At 50.3% G+C, this 15584-nt stretch overlaps 1 long non-coding RNA gene across 1 annotated transcript in view; it reads left to right on the top strand.

Annotated features, from left to right (window-relative positions):
* Positions 1–8846: 8846 nt before the first annotated feature.
* LOC146404939 (uncharacterized) overlaps positions 8847–15584 on the top strand; it is a 125022-nt gene continuing 118284 nt past the window's right edge. The window contains exon 1 of the long non-coding RNA XR_014842531.1: positions 8847–8984. This is a non-coding gene — a long non-coding RNA (uncharacterized LOC146404939). The remainder of the gene's footprint in view (positions 8985–15584) is intronic.

Genomic DNA, 15584 nt, shown 5'->3' on the forward strand with positions numbered 1-15584 from the left:
CGAGGAGGAGCCCCGCTCAGCACCAGCTCTTGCTGGGAGGCCTTGCTCCTCAGACACGGAGCCCAGCTGCCCTGAGGCCCTCTGACTCAAGTGCAGGATGGGAACTCCAGCTTCCGGGAGCTCTGCTTCACCTTGGCTGAAACCTGCCTTTGTGTTTGGAGCGTGGGGCCCTTCACCTGTCACGTCCTGGGGACCGTGGGGCTGGGGGCGCTTTCCCTGGCGCTGATACCACTGCGGACTGGTCTGCGCTAACACGGTGGCTTTGGCCCCTGCGTCTCCCCCAAGGCTTCCCAGGGCTTTCTCACCTCAGGATGCCGCGTTTGCCCAGTGGTAACCCGCTCTCCTTCCTGACTTGGGGATCCCGCATCCACGCTGAATCTCGCTCTGTATGGCCTGTCATAATACCTCTCACCTCTGTAACTATCACCTACCTGTCCCAGCCCTCCTGTGACAGCCTTGCCCCTAAATCTGGCCCCAAGGTTCAGACTTAAGCACTATGGCAGGTATTCAAGCAGTGCCCTGCCTGCTGGCTGTGTTTGCCCTCACACACGCACATGCAGGAACTCACTCCTGTGTGTCACACCCACACCCCCCCACACACACACTCACTTATTCATTCACTCAGTCTTGAGAGCTGGGCCCTGGAAAAAGAGGAGAATCAAGAATGAGGCTGATGCAGGAGTTCCTGTCATTGTGCAGTGGAAATGAATCCAACTAGGAACCATGAGGTTGCAGGTTCCATCCCTGGCCTCGGTCAGTGGGTTAAGGATCGGCATTGCCGTGAGCTGTGGTGTAGGTTGCAGATGTGACTCAGATCTGGCATTGCTGTGGCTGTGGTGCAGGCTGGCAGCTGTAGCTCCGATTAGTCCCTTAGCCTGGGAACTTCCATATGCCGTGGGTGCCACCCTAAAAAGGCCAAAAAAAAAAAAAAAAAAAAAAAGAATGAGGCTGATGCAGTCCTGCCCTCTAGGGCCTCCCAGTCAAGACTGATTTTGCCCACACCTAAGCTTGGGTTCTGGCAGGATCTCATCTCAGGCGTGAGCCCTGGTCTGGTTGCAAAGAGGTGAGACAGCTGCTGCAGTTTAGGCTCAGGACTGCAAGGAAGATCCAGGCATTCCTCATCAATGGGAGCAAGCCAGCCACTCAGGATAAAGGACAGGTCGTAACAGGAGTCCAGGGCAGGCCAGATGTGCCCCAGAGGGCTGGAATGACCTTCCAGGCGACCAGGGACAGGGGAAGAAGACATCAGCTTGACACCTAAGACCAGCTTATTTTGCTTGTTGAAAAAGATGATCACGACTCAGCCCATAGGAAGCACTCATAGGTCAGGGGTGCAAACTTATCCCAACCAAGCAGGGAGCCGCTTCTCCCCTTTCCACCAAACTCTTATCCATGCATCAGGGCCCCTCAAATATGCCTTTCTCGGCGAAGCTTATTTTCACATCACAGGTAGAATTCATCTCTTCCTTTTCTCTTCCTTCCACTGCACTTCTGGAAGTAATACCTTTATGATAACTCTTTGTCTTGTCTCACAACTGAATGTGCATGCTGGCGTGTCCTCTCACCAGGCTCTTTGAGGTCAGGGCTATGTCATTCTCATCTGAGTGTCCACAGGCTCGGAACTGGCACAGAGGAGGTGCTCAGTGAAAGATGTGGCCTGTAACAAAATCTCCTGTTACTTCCAGGGGTCTGTTAGCTCTCCCCCCACCTGCAGTCCCTCGAGCTACTCTGAGGCCGGTAACTACTCTGACCACTCACTGCCCAGAGCCTGGACACGCTGTCAGCCCAGTGCAAAGCTCTGAGTTGCTACTAGCCCTGCCCCCAGCAGGGCCATTAGTAGCCGCCCTTGGGGGTGAAGGGCCAGGAGCCTCGCTGCAGAGGCTGGAGGTACCACTGCCGAGCAGGGGTGGGGGGGGGGGTGTTTACCCAGCCTCCGAAACCCACATGTGCTGTTCCCAACTGCCCTCTGTGTGAACCTGGCACAGTATTTCAGTGTGTCCCGTAGAATAATATTGAGAGAACGAACAAATCAGTGGCAGAACCTTCTGAGATTTGCCTAATTGCAACTCAAATTGTTCCCATATTGGAAATTACATGGCTAAGATGCCTTTTGGGGAACTGAATATTAGGAGCCCAGGAAGGTCAGCCAACAATGAGTTGCTGGTTTTTTTTTTCCCCTCCATGAACTCTTACCGAGACATTTTCCTGCAATGAGACATGTATAGGTTGACTCAAAACAGATTTCACAATCGCTTTATCCAATTTTGGACGACTTAATTCGGCAATTCACGTAACCCTCTTTAATCAGCCTCACGTCCAGGGGCGGTTGTGGTCTCAGACACTCTGACGGAGATGTCACTCAGCACAGCCCCCCGGGTGCAGGGGCCGTGGTCAGTCCCTGCTGTGGCTTAGGAACTGGGACCTTGTTAAGGACTCTCCGGGGCCCTGGGTCTCTGCGAGGACCCCAGCAAAGCAGGAGCCCTGTGATTCGGGTGCCTGGGTGGGTGTCTCAGGCCCATGCAGGGCCATGTCTGGAGACAATGGAAGTAAAAGGGATTTGGGTACCAAGATCATCTTGGTTTTGACACCGCTGTGAGGGGTAGAGGCCTTTGGAGTTTTGACTCTGGCGTTAAGTAGAAATATACTGGCTGTGGACCTAGCTCCGAGGCCCTGGGGGGGAGTCATTTCCTTTCCTTCCTTCTCTTTATGGCACTGGGGGAACATATCCCTGGAATTAGATGGGGAAGTAGGTCCAGGCGGGGGCATCCTCACTGTCACCTCTCAGGGGCTGAGCAAGATGTAAAGTCTCTGCTAGACTCCTGTTTGTCTGGCACTTTAACTTGCAAGTCCTTAGTTGTTGTTTTTGTGCTTTTTTGGCTGTACCTGTAGCATGTGGAAGTTCCAGGGCCGGGGATTGACCCCGAGCCATGGCAGCAGCGACAACGCCAGATCCTTAACCTATTGCACCACAAGGGAACTCCATGGAAGCTCTGCGTTGCTGATTCACACCCTCCTGTGAGGGCCGCTGGGGAAAAGGGTTCTTCGCATTTTACAGATGGGGGCGGGGGGCGAGCTGGAAGCGTGCAAGAGACTTCCAAGGTCATCCAGGGAGTCAAGGGCAGAACCAGGTTGAGCCAGTCTCCTGATCCTGGTCCTGGAGTGTATTTCATTCTGCTTTTTTGTCAGGGACTCTGCCTCTCCTTTGCTTCCATAAAATACCATTGAGCAGGTGAGGCCGTGCTGGCTCTGGCTGGGAAGTCTGGATGCAGGGGCCTGTGGCGCGTCTGCTCAATGACCACGACACCTGCCCCCCCCCCCCCCCGCCCCATTTCACACAGCTTGTTCTTGGGAGTTTTCTCAATTACCCAGCATGTGGTCATTTATTTATTCTCTGCCCAAAGCCCTGCAGGCACTTTCTGTTCTTCTGGGTGATCCTTGTTCCCCAGCAGGTGTGTTCAGGGCCTTGGTGCGGAGGGGAAGGGCGCGTGGGCCAGATTCCCCTTCAGATGCTTGGCACATATCATTCGATTTAGATGGCGGCAGAGTCAGTGCTGAGATCTCAGGGAAAGGGGACGTCGGTGTTGCCTGGATGGCAGGAAATGAGTGTCTGTGTGTGTGGTATTGTGAATGGTGTGTATGGTGTGTGTGTATAGTGTGTGTGAGGGGTGTATGGGATGTGTGTGGTGTGTGGGTGTGTCTGTGCACTGTGTGTGTGTGTACGCTGTGTGTTGTGTGTGTATGTGTGGTACGTGTCTCGTGTGTGTAGTGTGTGGTGTGTTTATCTCTTGTGTGTGCATGGAGGGTGGGGTCAGGGGAGGCTTCCTGGGGAGCTGGTGCCTGAGCTCTGCCGCACCCTGAGGCTGGGGCCCATTTAGACGCTAGAGGCGCGGGGACCATTTGCAGCGGAAAGGAAGGGAGGTGTGAGGGTTAGGAGGGCAGAGAAGGCAGGGGACGGGGCTGCCATGGCTGGCACTAAGGGGGCATGACTAGAGACCGAGCAGAGAGGTGAGCGGCTGCCGTCCAGCCCGGGACTTCTCCAGGCCCTTGGCTCCCCATTTTAGCACGTGGAGGCCTTTAAGCAGAGGGATAAAGTGATGAAAGAGAAGGATGCCGGCTGAAAGCAAAAATGGCACTGTGCCCTCTTACCTCCAGGGGTCGCTGTGATGCCTGAGTGCTGTGACCTGGGGCCTTGAAAATTTGACCACCCCCCCACCCCAGTCCAACCAAGTACTGGACACTCCCAGATTCTTATCAGTGTTCTGAACTCGAACCTCACACACAGTTGCCTCCACTTGGAAGTTCCACAGGCTCCAACTTAACATGCCCCCTGCAGAGAACCTGAATGGTCTCTCTCAAACCTGCTCCACCTCAATAGGGGCCTCAATAAATGGCTTCTTCAACTACCTGGTTATACCAGCTGGAAACCAAGGCATCAACCCCCCCATTCATCCCCACACCCACTTAGCACCTATTCTGTAGGTTCTAGCTTTTCTTTCTTTCTTTTTTTTTTTTTTTTTTTCTTTCTTTTTTGGCCACCCCAGGGGCATATGGAAGTTCCCGGGTGAGGGACTGAATCTGAGCCAGAGCTGTGACCTACACCACAGCTGCAACCATGCTGGATCCTTAACCCACTGCACCAGGCCGGGGAGCGAACCGGCGCCCTCACAGAGATAATCTGGATCATTAACCCCCTGTGCCACAGTGGGGACTCCCTATCTTCTAATCTTTTTCAAGTGCATCCCTTTCTTCCTGGTGGCCTCTCTCCTGGTCCAGCTGCATCATCTCTCCCTTGAACTCCCCTCCACCTCCCCAGTCCCCTTGATGTCATTCCAGAGTCCCGTCCACTCATTCCCAAGCCGCCAGACCGCTCTTTGTCAAAATAAATTGGGTTGTGAGAGTTGGCTGTGCGTGGCCCTGAATTGGCTTCCCTTTGCTCCAGGACATGGTAAGCAATCCCTTTGGGGCCTCAGGCAGCCCCACCTGTCTCCTGCTCCCTCTCACCCCTGCTGCTCTTCCTCTGCGCACCTGCTTCTGCCCCATGGCTTCCTGCTGGGCCTTGGTCCCTGCCCCCTCCCCTGGCACCAAGCCTTTGCCAGAGGGAGGGACCACTCTTTCCCCACACCAGCCCTACGTAGATTCCATAGATTCTGTGTCAGCTGAAATACATTTCTCCAGTCTGGGGCAGCCTCCCCTCGCCCCCACTGCCCTCTCCTTCTCCCTGGCTCGTCCTTCTCCCTGGAAGTCTTCTCACCACGGGGCTCTGGCATGCTGCCTGCTGGTCACCCCTGCTGCCCCACCCTCTCCCATCAGGAACCATGGTCCCACCAGCCACACACGGCGGGGTCCTTCTGGTGTGGAAACTGAGCAGCCCTGGTCTGTGCCCTTTTCGGCTACCAGGTTATCCTAAAGAGTTTAAAGACTACAGACACGAATCTGCAGGACGAGGCAGGGGTGAGACCCAACCGTTCAGCACCCTTCTTTGCTAAGGTGGAAACCTTACATTCAGTCTACATTGTTGAGTCTTGCTGTGGGATAAACTCTCTCCCTGAAAGCAGTTCAGTTTCTTATTGCTATTAGATTTCTGGGAATTTTGCTCTCCCCCCTCCCAGGGTGTCTGGATCCTCAAGAGGGCTTGAGCTGGGACCCCGGATATTTACCACTGTGGTCTGGGGGGAGCTGAGCTCTGGGGTTCTGGGGCATTGAAAGTAATATCCACTTTCTGAAAAACTGGCCCCTCTTGCCCATTATCTGCAGGAAGACACCAGATTGACGAGGTAAATATTGGTTCCTCTCTAAATCTCTCTGCATTTGGCTTGTGCTCCTGGAACCCATGTGAGGAATGGGATTCCACAAAACTTGTTTCTTCCCTCTGCAAATATGTGTTGTGTAGTTTTGCATGTCTGGCCGTCTCCTGGCTTGCCTCTTGGATTTCTCACCTGGACACACAACATGCGGGAAAATCAAATATTCCAAAGCTCAGGTTGGACTGCCCCTGGGAAGCTGCAGGATTCTAAGGAGACGTCATGGATTTTTGTCTTAAGTAGATTACAGCCTGAGAGCCCTCCAAGTTGTCTCTGGAACCTGAGCTACAAACATCTCCCAACAAGACGCATACAGCTCGGCATCTGTAGGGGAGCCCAAGACTGGAGTCATGATTGGCAGAAGGCTTGGGGCTGGTGGGAATTTTGGGATCTGGCTCCTCTAGTCAAATGGGGGGGGGGATTGTTTCTGTAGTTGGTTCAATGAGCAGGTGACTTGGCAGTGACAAGGTGCATGGCCCAAGGGTGAATCACCTGCTGCAGTTGGCACCGTGTCCCCAAGTCTCTTCCATGGGCTGGAGGCACCTTGGCTTGGCTGACTTTCATTGGCAAAGCGGATGCACATGGAACGTTTCAGAGTGAAAGGCTGTTATCTTGCTGGGGAGAGCCAAGAGTTTTCTCTGGTTTTCTAGCTCATGAGGGAGCACTCTTCAAGGCATCACTCCCATGCTGTTGAAATCATACTGGGCTGTGGCTAGTAATTCAATTCGACATGCATGGAACTTCCTCTTCTGTGCCAGACGCCAGCAAGATGATGGGGAGACAGAAGTGGTTCAGACATGGTTCCTGCCCGCAAGGTCATCTTGGTGAGAATGCAGAGTGATGGTGCAGAAAAGTCCTCTGGCAGCTGGGAGACGATGTCTCTTCACTTCTGATGGAGCATAAATTGTCTGAGATTCCAGTGGAATTAGTGGATCCACTTGAACAAATGTACAAATACATCCCTTGCCACCATGTTTTAGGTTCTAGTTCAGGGGTCCCTTAAGTCAAGACTTGAGTTTGAAAATTTCATTCAAGAGGATGGATTGAGGTGGGGTGGCTGGAGAGACACCTGCCTTTAGGCTTTTGTCTTCTTCCAGGCAAAGGAGAGCTGGTCCGGGAAGACAGTGTTGTTGGGTTGGAAGAGACTGAAGTAGAATCGTGGGATCTGAGGATGCAGATGGTGAGGAGGAGAGGGAAAAGGAAGACTCTGAGCTTTCTCATCTGGATGTTGGGATGGACAGTGGTGTCATCAATATGGAAGACAAACATTCCTTTTTGTCATCGCGTGACCAGAAGAGGGAACGTAGCAACAGCTGGTCCAGTGGGATGGGGCAGTGATAGAATAGGGGACCTTGGGAGCCACGGAAGGGAGACAGGTGAAGGAGACCTTTGACTTCAGCCTAGTTGTTCTTGCCTGGGCAGAGATGGCCATGGCCTCCTGGATGGCCAGTGATCGTCACACTCAGCCTTGGGGGTATGGTTTTATCGCCGAGGTGCCCGCTGGCCTTGGGCACAGCCGAGTACCTCAACCAGGCTGGTCAGGAAACAGACTTGTCTAGAACATCATGCGGTGGCTGCATTTTCACCTGGGATAGAGTGTTAAGTTCTGTCCGTGGAACTAGAGGTTGTTGGGGTGCATCAGAATCAGCCAGAGAACTTTCTTGCTCCTTGTGCCTAGGTCTCCTGAGATCTGATGATTGACATTGTCTGGAGTGGGGTCAGGCATGTATGCACTTCTAGAAAGTTCCTGAGTTGATTCTGATGTCCGCTCTGTTTAAGAACTACTAATTTAGACCCTCCTCCCCATTTATAACTGAAGAAATGGGGTCTCAGAAGGGACGGGTCTTGGCCCAGCCTTCCCAGATCCTGAGCTGATGCTCCCTTACCCCCAGATGCTCTTCCCAGGGGTTGAGCTGTGCGTGGTCTCAGGCTTCACCAACTAGGCCGAAACTTCAGGCCTCTTTGCAGATGAATCTTCAATCTGCTTTCTGCTCTCTGGAGGGCGCAGGGGATGCGTGTCCTCCATTCCAGGTGGTGATGGGAAAACAGAACATAGGAGTTTGTCTGGAGGCCACACCAGGACATAGGGACTGAGTGGGCTCTTTTCATGGCCTTAGAGGACGCTTGGGCCCCATACAGCTCTTGATATGCTCAGGGCCCTCGGATTCTTCCCATCAGAGCCAGTCTGTTCTGCTTCGGACCAAGACAACCTGGGTTCCCAGAGGGCCCAGTCTCTAGAAGCATCCTTTCTTTCCTGCTCATAGTTAGGCTTGGCTGCAAAACTGGGGCTGCCAATGCCCCTGGAGGCTCCTCTGGGGCTAGGAGGTGAGGGCTGCCGGGGTAGGACTGTTGGCCTTTAGCCAAGGCTGTTAAGTATAGCTGACACTCAGAGGGCCTTTGAACACAACCTCGTGCTCTGGTGGGTCCTCTCAGGTGTTTTTCTTTTTCTTTTTTTTCTTTTCTTTTCTCTTCTCTTCTTTTATTCTCCTTCCTTCCTTTCTTCCCTCTTGTCTTTTTATGGCCGCACTTGCAGCATATGGAAGTTCCTGGGCTTGGGTTAGAATCAGAGCTGTAGCCACCAGCCTATGCTACAGCCACAGCAACGCCAGATCCGAGGCTTCTCTGCAACCTACACCGCAGCTCAAATAACGGTGGATCCTTAGCCCACAGAATGAGGCCAGGGATTGAACCTGCATCCTCATGGATTTCAGTCAGGTTTGTTACCACTGAGCCATAGTGGGAACTCCTCAAGGATATTTTCTAAGCTGACCAGGGCATATAGCAGGGGCCGCAGGGCTGCCTGCAGGGTGCACTCTTTTTTCGGCGTTCTGAAGCGAGAGGCTTGCTCTGTGACATTTATAGGTGACGTCTGCCTCTTTTTCAGCTCTCCTCCCTGGAAGGGAAGAGAGAATTATGTAATTGTGTAAATGGCGTGATTATATAGAAAAAGCCTGACGAGGCATCTCTTCATAGGAGAGGGGACGTCTCAGTGTGGGAGGAGGAAAACCATCCTGGAGAGAGTGGATTCTGGATGGTGGAGAGGGTCTTTCAGGCCATGCAACCCGCAAAGCTTCTCGCAGGGGCACGAGCAGAGTGTTTTGCATCGGAGAGCCCCACCTGCAGAGTCCCTTGCTGGCAGTGGATTTGGACAGCCGCTCTCAGTCTCTGGCTACAGCAGCCTGGGTAGGTGAGACGCAAAGGTTTTGTGCTTTCAAAACTGAACTCAGAGCAGTGACAAATGGACTGAGGATTCAGCCCAATAATTATATCAGTCCCAGCACAGCGAAGAGACCAGACTGAGTGAGTGCAGCCAGACACGTGAGCCGGCACGAGGCAGGGTAGGGTGGGACTGGGACCCGGGTGGAAGCAGAGAGGATACGGGAGCCCGGAGATGGCGGAGGAGCAGCAGCAGGAAGGCAGAGGACCAGGCTGGGGGGGAGACCCAGAGGGGCCACCTCCTCCCTCGCTGGCCTTGGCTTCCACTTGTGCCCTAGGGAGGGGGTTGGTGAGGGCCACCTTGGAGCACAGCATGCTCTTGGAGATGTAACAGATCCGGTTGTGATTAGAGGTCAAGGCCTGTGGTCATTTGTCATCTTTTGGAGACAGGGGTTTGAATGGGAACCACTGCAGGGCTGGAGTGGACTATGAGCCATTGGAACTATGCAGTCGAACACAGAGTTGAGCTGGCCACTCACATCCGCAATCCAGGCTGTGTGTGTTCCGCTCTCACAACACTGTGACTCTGGAGGAAGAATATAAAAATGTGTGTGTGTGACAGACAGACAGACATAGTGGCAAAGAGGCAAAGATCGCTCGTATTGCATTCTTAACCGAATGCAGCTCCCCACCAACCCCAGAATTGTGCAGTGCAAAACCTGCCCAGCTGAGCATATCAGCTCTGACTTGGCCAGAAAATGGGATTTTGAAAAAAATTTGAAGAGTCGCCTCTTGAGCTTAGCCCTGGCTTGGCTCTGTGACGTGGTGGAAGAGTCCATCATAGACTTGATCTGGGCCAGTGGAAAAGGAATTTGGGAGGCCCTAGCAAATAGTTCTCCAACTAGCGTGCCAATCTGTCTCTCATCGAGGGAGAGATTAAAACGCCAGTGAAAGTCGAAGAGGCTGTTCACCAGGGTTTGAGGAGAGGACATGGAGAGTGTGAGCTCTCCTCACAAGTGTAATGCAGAGGGAGCCAGAAGCTTATTCAAACACGTGTGCTTTCGTGTATTTGTGGGCTGGTGAAGGTCTTTGGGATCGTGCTGTAATTTCTTTACCAAGTCCTGCTGTATGTGACGCGTACAAATGTGTGCATTGTGCCCAGGAGCAAATCCACTCGGTCTCCAATGGTACTTAGATAACTCTCATTTCATCAGCATTTATGTTACATGCTGACTTTAGAAGTTAGTTTTTTTTTTCTGGTCATGCCCGTGGCAGGTGCAAATTCCCAGGTCAGGGATCGAACCCGAGTCAGAGCTGTAACCAGAGCCACAGCAGTGACAATGCCAGATCCTTCACCTGCTGACTGGAGGTAGTCCTTTGAAATTAATTTGAACTGAAGAGGGAACTTTACTGTTGCCTTCAGACTTCACCACAACAAACAAATCTACTAATATGTGTCAAAGTTCTAGTTAGAAGCTTAGTGTAGAGATGGAATGGCAAGAACCCTTTGGAGAAATAAATGCTCATAGACAACTTCCAGTTACTGCAGGACTGTGATGCTACATGGCTTGGGTAACAGTGACAGCTAAACCATATTAAGTCTTGCAGTTCATGAATGCAGATGTCTTTTTTTTTTTTTTTTTTTGCTTTTTAGGTCCGCCCTCGTGGTACGTGGAAGTTCCCAGGCTTGGAGCTATACAGCTGCTAGCCTAAGCCATAGCCACAGCCACAGCCATGCCAGATCCAAGCCGCATTTGTGACCTACACCATAGCTCATGGCCTATTGAGTGAGGCCAGGAATTGAACCCACATCCTCATGAATACTCGTCAGATTCATTTCTGCTGTGCCACAACGGGAACTCCCGCAGATGTCTTAACATATTAGTTTCCTTCAGTGATGTTTTATAGTTTTCTGTGTTCACATCTTTTACTTTGTTAAATTTGTTCCCAGGTATTTTATTCTTTCAATGATACTGTAAATGGAATTGTTTTCCTAATTTTTATTCATATTATTCATTGCTGGTGTATTGAACCACAAATGATTTTTGCATGTTGATTTTGTCTTTTTTTTTTTTTTTTTTTCCATTTCTTGGGCCGCTTCCTCGGAATGTGGAGGTTCCCAGGCTAGGGGTCGAATCAGAGCTGTAGCCACTGGCCTATGCCAGAGCCACAGCAACGTGGGATCCGAGCCACGTCTGCAACCTACACCACAGCTCACGGCAACGCCGGATCCTTAACCCACTGAGCAAGGCCAGGGATCAAACCCGCAGCCTCATGGTTCCTAATCGGATTCGTTAACTACTGTGCCATGACGGGAACTCGCTGCATGTTGATTTTGTACTCTGCAACTTTGCTGAATTTGTTTATTAGCTCTACTGGCTTTTTCTTGGTGAAATCTTTGGGATTTTCTAAATAGAAGATCATGCAATTTGTGATTTTTTTTTGGGGGGGGTCTTTTTACCTTTTCTGGGGCCGCTCCCGTGGCATATGGAGGTTCCCAGGCTAGGGGTCGAATCAGAGTCAGTAGCTGCCGTCCTACGCCAGAGCCACAGCAATGCGGGATCCGAGCCACGTCTGCAACCTACACCACAGCTCACGGCAATGCCGGATCCTTAACCCACTGAGCGAGAGCAGGGATCGAACCTGCAACCTCACGGTTCCTAGTCGGATTCTGTGCCACGACGGGAACTCCCAATTTGTGATTATAGGTAGTTTGTCTTCTTCCTGATTTAGATGCTTTTTATTTCTTTTTCATGCCTAATTGCTCTAGATAGAACTTCTAGTAAGTACAAAATCACAACATGTCAAGCCTTACTGTGATACTGTGAAGGCAGTACTTAGAGGGAGATCTATAGCATCAAACACCTACATTAAAAAAGAAAAAGATGGAGTTCCTGTCGTGGCGCAGTGGTTAACGAATCCGACTAGGAACCATGAGGTTGCAGGTTCGATCCCTGCCCTTGCTCAGTGGGTTAACGATCCGGTGTTGCTGTGAGCTGTGGTGTAGGTTGCAGACGCGGCTCAGATCCCGTGTTGCTGTGGCTCTGGCGTAGGCCAGTGGCTACAGCTCTGATTCGACCCCTAGCCTGGGAACCTCCATATGCCACGGGAGCGGCCCAAGAAATAGCAAAAAGACAAAAAAAAAAAAAAAGGAAAAAGATCTCAGATACATAATCTAACCTCGAGGAAATAGAGGAAGAAGAAAAAACTAAAACCAATGCTATTAAAAGGTAATAAAAAAGTTGAGAGCATATATAGGTGAAATATAAACATATATTGAAAAACAATAAGATCAATAGAAGCAAAAATTGAAATTCTCTAGTGGCTCAGTGGGTTAAGGATCTGGTATTGTCACTGCTGTGGCTCTGGTTACTGCTGTGCCATGGGTTCGATCCCAGGCTGAGATAATTCCACATGCTGGTGGGTGTAGCCAAAAAAAAAAAAAAAAAAAAAAAAGTGAAAAGTTGTTTCTTTGAAAATCCCAGCAAAATTGACAGATCTTTAGCTAGACTGATGAAAAGAAAATGAAAGATGAGAATAAATAAAATCAGAAATGAGAAATGAAAGTGAGGACATTACTACCAACTCTCACAAAATAAAAGGTTTATGAGAAAGTACAATGAACCATTGTATGTTGACAAATTAGCTAACCTCGATGAACTGAACAAATCTCTAGAAACACACAGTTTACCAAAACTGACTTAAGAAAAATGGAAAATCTGAACAGACAACAAGGAGAGATTTAATCAGTTATTAAAAAGCATCCAACAAAGAAAATTCTAGGACCAAATGGCTTCACTGGTAAATGCTACCAAACATTTAAAGTGAAATTAACACCAATTCTTTGCAGACTTTCCAAAAATAGGAGAGAATACTTCCTAATTCATTCTATGAGGCCAGAATTATCCTATAGCAGCACCAGAGAAAGACATATTAAGAAAAGAAAACGACAGATTAATATCCCTTATGAGCATAGATGCAAAAACCTTAACACAATGCTAGTGAACTGAACACAACAACATATTAAAAGGATTATACACCATGACCAAGTGGGATTTATCCCAGGAATGCAAGAGTTACTCAGCATAAGAAAATCAATCAATGTGATACATTATGTTAATGGAACAAAGGAAAAACCCCACGTAGTAGCTCAGTTAATGCAGAAAAAACATTTGTTGGAATCTAACACCCTTTAATGATGAAAAACCCTCAGAAGACTAAGAAGGGGGCTTCTTCATCATGATAAAGGGCATTTATGAAAAGCCCACTGCTAACTATACGCCACGGCCAAAGACTGAAAACTTGCTTTGATCAGCAAGAGAAGGATCCCCATTTTCACCCTCGCTAGTCAACTTTTTTTCATAGACCCGTCGGCTCTGCGCATGTCTTCTTTGGAAAAATGTTTATTTATGTCCTTTGCCCACTTAAAAATTGTGTTATCATCATTACTTTTATTATTTCTCTCTGGGTATTAGAGTTCCTTATATGTTTTGGATATTACTCTCTTACCTGATAAATGGTCTACAGATATTTTCTTTCATTCTATAGGATTCCTTTATTTTATTTTCTTTTGATTGCTTTATTTGCTCAGCCGAACTTTTTTAGCTTAACGTAGTCCCATTTTTGTTGCCTGGGCTTTTGGTGTCAGGGCCAGGGCATCGTTCCCAAGACCAATGTCAAGGAGATTTTCCCCTGTGTTTTCCTCTAGGAAATTTACAGTTTCAAGTCATACGCGAGGCTTTAATCCGTTTCGAGTTGATTTATTGGTATGGAGTAAGATAGGGATTTTCCTACCATTTTCAAGTTGCCTTTTTGTTGATTGCGTGTTTGCTTGATTGCCATAAGGCCTTGACTGTTTTCCAGAGTTCTGACAGAGTTGGTTCTAACAGTTTCTGGTTGATTTTTCACTGTGTCTGTGAAGGGGCACACATTCAGAGCCTGCTACTCTGCCATTTTGCTGATGTCACCGACCACTTTCTTTAGGAAGCTGTTCTGAACCCAACCAGAGAAAAATTTCATCCTTCCTCTGCTCCCCAGGTGTTCTTTCTGTGTATTTTTCTAAGGATTCCCAGTTTGTATTATAAATAGATGCCAGTCTTATGATCTCTAGTGGAATGCCATGGACTTTGTAGATAGATCTCATTTTTTCCCCAGAGCCTTCTACTGAACCCTGTTCATGGGGGACATCTGGAAATGCGGGCCAGTTAAACAGACTCAACCTTATCCCTGGGCCTTGGTCTCCCCTGGTTGCCTGGCAGTGCCTGGCGTTGCCTCCATATTGGCTTAGACCCAGTTTCCTTGCAGGGACAAGGGGCTTTGGGAAAGATCTTTGGTCTTGCATTACTGGAGGAGGCAGGGCAAAGGCTTCAGGGGAGTTTTGTGATGGTTTCCTTGTCCCTTCTCCCCATCCTGTTCTGTTTCCCCTGCCAGAATCTTCCTTTCCAGAGAACATCTGACTCAGAATGGTTGTGTGTTGGGCTCTGGCTGGACCAGCAGCCCTCCACTTCCACAGTGACTCCAGCAGAGCTTATGCTGGCTCGGTGTCTGAGCCAGTCAGTTTGTTTAATGCACAAGAAGCATAATGACTTTAATTAGGTTTTAGTGTAAATAATGAACACAATTACCCAGCAGGCCCTTTTGTCACCCTCATGGAATTTGTGATTGTTTGAAAAGTCAACACCCACTTCTAGCCACTCCTGTCCTTACTTCTTGGTCAATCCAGCATCCCTATTAATCAATGGCGTGGGCTTTTGAAGGCCAAGCGGAACATCTGAGCTGGTCTTTCCCAACTTAGAATGACAGCTCACTCTTCCTCATCTCCATGTCCCCCTGGGCCTCCAGTCCCAGCCTGGGTGCCCACCTCTGAGGGCCTGTGCTCTGAGAAGACACTGGGCAGGGGTGACTCCAGGCCAGTGATGCTGGAGGTCGGTAGCCTGTGCCATGGAAGAAAGGATGGAAGGTCCAACTGCATCACGGCCTGAGCATCTATTACATCCCAAGAAATTTGCCCAGCACAGAGGCCTCAGCGCCTAAGGGATCTCATTGCGAGCCAGGCTGGACCCACCTTAGCAAAGCCAAGGAAGGTGCCAGAGGCCAGCACTTGAGTCAGGCCTGCCATGAGCCAGGGGCCCGGGCCTTCCACCGGCCACATCAGAATCTACAACCATTCGGGCAGTAGAGGCGTGGCGGGCCTTGCAGGGTGAGCTGCTTCAACTCCGGGGCACTAGGGGAGGCACTGAAGTTGCCCTGTGGGTTATCAAGTCTTTCCCATCCTCCAAGGGCCGGGAGGGCAGCTGCCGTGGTTGGTAAAGATCTCTGGCCTCCTCATGGGGCTCTCCCTCCCTGTCGTCCACACCGTATTTGCTAACCTGGCATCTCCGCCTTCAAAGCAGTCCTCTCTCGCTCCATCACCTGCGCCATGGCCAGGCCCCACACGGCATAGAATTACTGAGAAAGGGCATAGCGCCCCCTTTCTGGCAACCCCCCCCCCACCAAGGTGTGGATTTCCCTCTTCAGCTCAGATAGAAGCTTCCTGCCAGCGGGGGCCCCCTCTTCTCCTGGACCTCTCAGCCCCTGAGGGGTGTTGATTGACTCCCCCTTCCCGAAGCACAGCCTTCACCATCCCCC

The sequence above is a fragment of the Sus scrofa genome, chromosome 3 (genome assembly GCF_054392235.1).
Source record: "Sus scrofa isolate SSC_HxYL_T2T_F1_AM1 chromosome 3, Sscrofa_HxYL_maternal_Yorkshire_Landrace_v2.0, whole genome shotgun sequence".
In the NCBI taxonomy this organism is placed as follows: domain Eukaryota; kingdom Metazoa; phylum Chordata; class Mammalia; order Artiodactyla; family Suidae; genus Sus; species Sus scrofa.